A 6,847-nucleotide genomic window follows, 5' to 3' on the forward strand; every position below is an offset into this window, starting at 1 on the left:
ACATGCATAGTAGTCATTCAGAATATGTGCATATATGAAAGGTAGAATTCAACTGTGAACGTATTTGTTGAACGGATGAACAATCTTGAGCACAATGCTACTACACACAAGAGACAAAAGAAAAAAAAAAGTTCCTCAATTGGAAACTCACTCTGATAACAAATAAATATTAATACAATAAACCATTCCATTAATATATTCATGAACAAGGGATAATGAAAATTTAGAAAAAAGTATGACTGTCTCTAATTGTGGAAGTACTGGGAATGGCTTTCTGGGAAGATTACAATGACTGAGATTTTAAGATTGAATAGAAATTTGTCAGTCCAAAATCAAAGGTTTCAGAAGAAATAGAAGTATGTGAATTGCTTCTCGGCCTTTTGGCTAAGATCAAGCGTAGTATTTGTTTTTATCAGTTTAATATCTGATACGTCCTCTATCCGAGGACAATATATTAAATGGATTTTTGGAGCCGGGAGATGGAATAGAAGCTTGCTCTGTCCACTCCACGCATCGACCTGGTATTGCAGTACCTCCAGGAACGGTGCACCCCTCAAAAAAAAAAAAAAAGTATGTGAAAAAATATAGAATGTGATGGACATATTTAATATAGTCTCAGCATAAAGTGTGTGTGTTTGTGTGTTTGTGTGTGCGTGCGTGCACATATCTGTATGAATGTGAAATTGGGTGAGTTGACGAGTGGAGATTGCTTATTGAGGTGAGAATTAACAGTAATATAGCGACAATACCATGAGGAATTTTAGGTGCTTAAGTTTTACTCTACCAAATACAAGAAAATGGAAAGTAGATGAAGCGTGTTAGGTGGAAGAAACATGCTATTATAAGGAAAAAAGAAACCCATAGTTAGCAATTGGATAGTATACATAAAAAAAATGATTATTAAAACCTGCTGCCATCTAGCTGATTGTGATTCATGGTGACCCCATGTGTTACAGAGTAGAGCTATGCCTCATAGAGTTTTCTTGGTTATAGTATTTACAGAAGCAAATTGCCAGGCGTTTTTACTGCAGGTTAGCAGCCAAGTACAAATGGTTTGTTCCACCCAGGAACCTCTAAAATGCATATTAGCAATGGAAAATATGAAAAATCGTTACACATTGACTATTTAGAATCTGAAATGATGCTTAATTTAGGTTTCCATTGGTATTAATTTTGCCATCCCTAAGGTAGGGTCACATTCTGTGTGAGGTCACTCACGTTGCTGCAGAAAGAAGGTGACTGGGAAGAGATTGAGGAAAATAATACCATCTGTGTTCACAGGCTTGGGATGCTCACGTCGCGTTATAAACCTCACTGCCACCATGCACCTGGAGCTGTGTAAAATCCTCTTTTTCCCCATTTTACAAATTTCTCTAAAGACAGTATATGGGGCATGGAGGTGTATGTGCATGTTTGTATTTACATGTTGCCAATTCCTGGTCTACCTTCACACGATAGCTATAGTTTCCTTTCAAAAACACAAATCAGATCATGGTACGTCTTTACTTAAAACCTTCAGTGGCTTCCTATTACACTTAGAATAAAATCTAAACTTCATTATATGACGTACAGGACCCTGTAGAATCTAGACTTCACCTACTTCTCCAATTTAATTTCAGACATTCCCCTTTCACTCATTTATTTCCAAGCATGTTGGCCTTCTGTTAGTTTCTAGAATAACCCATGCTCTTCCTGAACTTGAGTTTGTTGTTCCTCTGTCCAAAACATTTTTTCCATTATCAGGACGTCCCCTTTATAAACTTCATATTGCAGATTAAATGTCACTTAACTCAGAAAGACAATTCCATATGGTTCAACCTAATACCACATTATGCAGCTCTCCATGGACACAGTGACATTAACTGTTGGAAACAAGGTAGAAACAGTTGGCACAATGGGATGCCTACAGGGCTTGGACTCAGATCTGTAGTTCAAATTCCAGTTGTACAATTTACAAGCGGTGAGTGCTTGGACAAGTTCCTTAAGCAATCTCTGAGGCTCATTCATTCTATTTTACATTCATTCATTCAACTGTATGTGACAGGCACTGTTCTAGACTCTGGGGATTAAGCAGTTAACAAGGCAAACAACATTCCTGCATTTATTAAGCTTTCATTGATGCTGGGCCATACAGATAGATTATAGATATATATTACAATGTCAGGGAACAATAAGGGATTATACTAGGCTAGGGCCTCTTTTCCACAGTTTGATCAAGAAAGGTCTTTCTTAGAAAATGACATTTTAGGAAAGACCCATGATGGAAAGTTAGTGACAGATAGACCTTAAGCAAGTACCAATGCAGAAATAATATCAACACATTCAGGGATTTAAATTTACAGATACCAAAACCTATTTCACTGGATTGTTGTTCTGGTAATTAAGTGAAGTGTAGAGTGTGAATCATAGTGCATGAAACATAATCAGTACTCACTAAACATTTGATCCTTCCTTACCTTTTCCATCCACCGCCAGTCCTGAGAATAAGGAGGACTGGAAAAGTTATAAAATCACATTGATGTTTGCTGGCTGATGTTACTGCCTACAATATTTTGCCCTCCTTCACTCCATCCCTCTGCATGTAAATAAATGGCAAGTTACGTCTCACTATAATACACTAAGGAAAAAAGTTATTTCTTTCAAAATTCTTGACCACATTTTCCATAGTACTATGGTAGACATTTCTAGAAATTAGAATTTCCTGGTAATATAATGTTAAAAAAAAAAAAGGAATTTAAATTCTAACCAGACTTAGTATGAGTCTGTGATCCATCACTTGCTAGTTGTGTGATCTTTGTTTAAATTATATCATCTTTTAAAACTTAGTTTTTCAGCTGTAAGCTGAGAAACATGTTATTCATAAAAGTTAACATATGTAGTGTGCTCACAATGTCCCAGTCACTGTGTTAAGCATAGAAGCATGATGCATGTGCTAACACATATATTGTTCACAACCATCCTCTGAAGTATTTGTCCCGTATCATCTTGATTAATTCTCATGGCAACACTATGAGGTAAGCACTATCATTGTCTCCATTTAACAGCTAAGGAAATTGAGGCAAAGTGAGGATGAGCAATTTGCCCAAGGTCAAAGAGCTAGTAGGTAGCAGAGTCAGGCTTTTAACCTAGGGAACTTGAGTTGGTGCTGTTGACCACATTTGCATAACGTATTCCATATATCACGGACCAATTTCTTATAGAATTCATGTGGGCAACTTCTAATGTTGGAAATGTAAATATATTGATGCTTTTTCATAATATAGACACAGCTCTCAACTCTTGTTCCTGAAATGATTTCATTAGAATTTAGTAAATTTGGGTGGCATTAAGGAGTAGAAAGGAAATGTATTTTCTTACTTTGAGAGTTCACAGTTATTGGAGTTTTTTTGTTTTGTTTTGTTTTGTTTTGTTTAACACAATCCATTGGCAAACTTGTTTGTTCTAGCAGATTTACTCTGAATGAGAAAACTTCAAATTTTGTGTATTTCTAACCAAATAATGTAAAAATGTGCAATTTATGAAAGCCAAAGCAAATGTTATATATACAAAGCAAATATTATATTATCAAATATTATCAAGGCAAAACACTCATTTTGGAAATAGTCTAGATTTCTGTTTTCTCCCTCCGCCCAAACAAGTGCCTGCTTAGAGCTTTCATCCATCAAATGAGATATTGAGTTAGTATCCTACGATTAATGGACGAAAAAGTAGTATTGTCAGTATTCTATCCTCATGTCACTGTCTATCAACATCAAATCAACCATACAAAAAGAAGAAAATGCTTGCTTTTCGTGTTCCACCTTCCAACACCACTTCCCATGGCTCTTCTTTAATGAGTACTTAAAGAGTATCTCAGAAGAAAGAGATCTAAGTGTGACTCTGAATGTGTCAATAGCTTGAAGAAAGTTTTGAACCTCAATAAACTAGTTTCTACAATAATGATCATCACGGCTTTACAGAAAAGGCAATGAAGAGATCTTCTTGGAAGCAGTCTAGAACATTCTTAGACTCAGGGTTGCTTACTGTTTACCATATTAATTTTTTATTGAGGATCATGTGAGCTTGTTCATCCCTCTCCGCTTTCCCCCACTAATATACTTTGTGCCCATGCTTGCATTATGATACATGGTTTTTACAAATTTCTAACTGTTACCTCTGTACTGAGGTGTGAAACCAACACCTTTATATTAGGTGTTATTCTAGACCTAGGGACATGAGTGCCATCTGCTGAAATATTGCTTATGCTTCCTATCTCACACAGATTAAAACGCGGGGGTTTTGAACCCTAGGATCCAATCATGTGGTACTTCAGTAATCTATAAAACTCAAAGATATGGTGTATCTTTGGCATTCTTTCAGTGTAAAAATAGGTCATTAAATTAATTATCTAAAACAATTGTGTCATTATATATTTATGGATTTTTAAAATGGTATGGTGTATTTCTTTTACAAAATGTCCTCTAACGCTTCCTATCTGTCCTTAAGTTACATATAGGTTGAAAAAAATCTACCAAGGAATCTTGTGAGAAACACTTGCTTTAGTTTTATTGCTGTTGTTTTGCCTTTTAAAAAGAAAATGATTGTTTTTCCTATTTAATAGACACCAACCAGTTGCCCTCAAGCAGGGGTGGATCATCCAATAGGCAAGGTAAGCACATGCTTACCTTGCTTACTGGGTCATCAGCCCGTGTCAGTGACCGTAAATTTGAAAAGAGGCTTTAATTCTGTAGGAAGATTCTGAGAAGTGGGGAGAGAGACAGATGACAGTCATACCCAGAAGCAGAAAATTTGATGTTGTGAAATTGTTCACTACAGATGATCTGGTAAGCAAGGTAAGCATGTGTGTCAGAGTAGAAGTGTGCTCCATAAAGTTTTCATGACTGTGACCTTTTGGAAGCAGAGAGACAGCCCTTTCTTTCAAGGCACCTCTGGGTGGATTCAAACCACCCTTTCGGTCAGTAGCCCAGTGCTTAACTATTTGTGCCACTCAGGAACTCTTATTTATAGAAACACCACTTACTAAACCTAAAATGTGAACAGTTGAGAAACCTAAAACATGGAATCAATAGTCTCACTGCTCAAGTATGCCCACCATTAAAACTTTAGGTCTCATTCTCTTCAACTTGTGTTATCAATAACAAAATTAATACACATGCAAAATAATCTTCTTTCCTCTTTTCATAAATGCCTTAAAATAAAGGACATTTCTTGAACTCCTGATTTGGGCTAGTAAACAGTTAATCTGGTTCTAAGGTTAGTTCAATATCCCACAAACTGGATGCATGTACATTTGGAGTTTGTAGCAATTTGACAAAAAAAAAATTTTTTAATTAACAATTTCATCATGCCTCTGGATGTTAAGTACTGCAGTCTTTCAAAAAACAGAGCTGCAATCTTTTTAAAAAAATTTAGTTACTATCATTCACATTCTGGATTCATAATTTTTCTTTAAGTGTATAAATTTGCTTGATTAGAAAACCCCCATTTAATGTTGTGTTGTGCTTTGCTTTTTTTTTTCCAAATGGCATTTTTGATTCACCTTAATAAATACAGTCTAACTACTTGTAAAGAAAGATACACATTATTATGTATAGGACATAATCCCTTTTTATTTTTCCTATGAGCTTGTCAGATGGTGGACGTGTAGAAGTAGTGAAATGATAGGAGATTGCTTATGTTCAGTGGAAAATAAGCAAAGCATAAATCAAGTTGCTCCCTTCACCTATAGCAGTACATACGGTCTGTTACTTTGTTCAGAAAGGGCAATTTTCTAGCCTGAAGTCAATGGTAATCTCAAAAAAAAAAAAAAAAAAGCCATCATTCACATAATTTCCAATTCGATGACTCTGTACTCCCAGATGTACCTCTGTGTGAAAAAAAGAAGGGACAGCAAAGGCAATCTTGCAATACAGAGACTGGTTACTATTAAAGAGCAAACTGAAGATGGGTTTAGAGAGAAGTAGATCAAAATCAAGGAAGAATTTAAGCAAGTGCGTCATGGTAAAGAACCTGCCACTATTTACACCCCTGCATGCTTTGTGCCTACTGTTTTGTGTAGGTGCTCAAAAATATTTGTTAAATGAGTTAATGAGTTAGATTTGTAATTTTATTTAATCAGTAGGAAAAAAAATGCAGCACAGTGGATACTATTTGCATTGAACTGTTGAAATTTTAACCTGAAATACCTGGCCCTCTAGAATATGAGCGCTGTCAACACTTAAACATGTTGGTGATGTTGTTAGGTGACCTCAAGTCTGTTTCGACTCACAACAACCGCATGTGACTGAGAACTACCTCACAGGGTTTTCTAGGCTGTGATCTTTATAGGATCTAAATGTAAATTCATGATTCAACTGGCTATTTTTCCGAAGGCCTCAGAATTCGGACAATTTTACAAACTGAAACAATGATTTAAATGATGATTAGTTTTATGTTGTTTTTTCTTTGCCAGTTTCAAGCAAATAGTATTTAAATCAATGATTTTTTCCAATAAACTCACCACTCACCATGGGGGACAGAGAGGAGTGAAATCAGAAATGGAAGCAGAGTCAAGCCATATACTTTCTAACCTGGGCTCTCCATAAGAAAACTTGTCCAGCTCCAATTCTTTGTGTCATAGCAGATTTAAAAGATTTAAAGAGATTCCTAGTCTTGTTGAAAATAGTTTTTCACAATCTCTAAATAATTCAAATTAATCCCCTTCAGCATTACCATGACATGCTATTTCTGCTATGTTTAAGTCAAAAAGCATGAGAAGAAAATAAAAACATAGAATCAGAGGTTTAAGTTCATTTACTTGAGGAAAACTACATGAAGATCTTTTCTTAAAGCTTTCTTCCTCAAAGCA

General features: G+C 35.6%; 1 non-coding gene across 1 annotated transcript; it reads left to right on the top strand.

Annotated features, from left to right (window-relative positions):
- Positions 1-364: 364 nt before the first annotated feature.
- LOC111819546 (U2 spliceosomal RNA) lies at positions 365-555 on the top strand. Its single transcript, XR_002823150.1, has one exon. It is a non-coding gene; the product is annotated as a U2 spliceosomal RNA (small nuclear RNA).
- Positions 556-6,847: the final 6,292 nt, after the last annotated feature.

This window comes from Trichechus manatus, unplaced genomic scaffold (genome assembly GCF_000243295.1).
Source record: "Trichechus manatus latirostris isolate Lorelei unplaced genomic scaffold, TriManLat1.0 scaffold00011, whole genome shotgun sequence".
Lineage (NCBI taxonomy): Eukaryota > Metazoa > Chordata > Mammalia > Sirenia > Trichechidae > Trichechus > Trichechus manatus.